This window comes from Perna viridis, chromosome 6 (assembly GCF_037379345.1).
Source record: "Perna viridis isolate PV_CMFRI_1.1 ecotype Kerala chromosome 6, ASM3737934v1, whole genome shotgun sequence".
In the NCBI taxonomy this organism is placed as follows: Eukaryota; Metazoa; Mollusca; class Bivalvia; order Mytilida; family Mytilidae; genus Perna; species Perna viridis.
The window spans coordinates 37,905,628-37,906,913 of NC_142450.1; positions in this window are offsets into that span (position 1 = coordinate 37,905,628).

Here is a 1,286-nt window from a genome sequence, read left to right on the forward strand (position 1 = left end):
TGAGCCTCTATAAAGTCACATGATTACAATAATATTCACTCACGTGTAACAGTACCTTTAATTCAACCATTCATATTTCGCCAAGCTAAATGTAACGTAAAGGACGTTGTTAAAAACTTGACGGGAATACTATAGGACAAAATTCTAATTTAATTAAGTATTCCCATGTTAGTTCGATATCTCATGTCTGTAAGATCGTGATTAAATTATATTGTTGAGTTTGTTTCATCTTTAAACATAGGACCTATTGGAAAATCTGCCATGTTACTTTAGTAATTATCTCGGAAACTCCGAATAAACTCAATAACCGCAAAATAACTTTTTTATTGAAAAACAAGTATCATCCTTTTTTCCAAGTATAGCAGAGGATATATCGTCAATCACTTTACCCCCTAAATTTGGTTAGGGTTTATGGTGATAGAGGTGTCCATACTTCATTCCTTCCGTTAGGGATAGGAGTTTCCATATCTTGATTTTACTCCTCCTACACCACTACATGGAATCTATTGAAGCTAACATAGAAAATTTTGCATTTGAACAGGGTGGGGTTACAGAATCACAGCAGCACTCCCGTTCAAAGAATTATTGTAGTGCCCCAGCCCCCCGGCCCCGGCATCAATTTCTGTTGAAAATTGTCTTCTAACCAATGCAATCACATTCAAGACAAAACGAATTTGCTCTAGGGGCAATACCAGTCTGTGTCCACATTTGTTTATTGAAATAAAAAAACAAGTTCTGCAAGAATTTTCTGCTATATAGAGTGAATTTGAATATTATTTTGCAAAAAAGGAATAGAGGTGAAAAAAAGAAAAAAAAAGAAACGTAGTGTGTACATGAAGTAGCAGTATCTTTTAATGTCGTTCGCGAAGTACAATGCACTGATATTATTGAATGTTACATAAGCTTGTTAAAATGTTTGATCAAACAGCAGACGATAAATTAGAGATCCCTGATTTTCAATGGGTATTTATCTGCATCATGAAAACCATGTCATAGTTTCCCTTTCCATTTTGTTTTACTCCGGACGTGCTATTTCATGAGTAACTTAGCGAATGTTTCTATAAAGGCACAGGATGTTTCATGTTGTCCGTTTCCTTGTCTAGTTTTTGTCCTTTGGATATGTTTTTTTATTTTGTTTTATTTTGTTTTGTTTTTTGTTTCCGCTTGGTTCCCTTACTTTTCCTGCTTACTTGATATTTTCAAATAGATAGAAGAAATGGCAACTACCTGTGAATTCAGTACGATCATGATCGATTGGTATGTTATCAAAAATGGCTTTACAATGA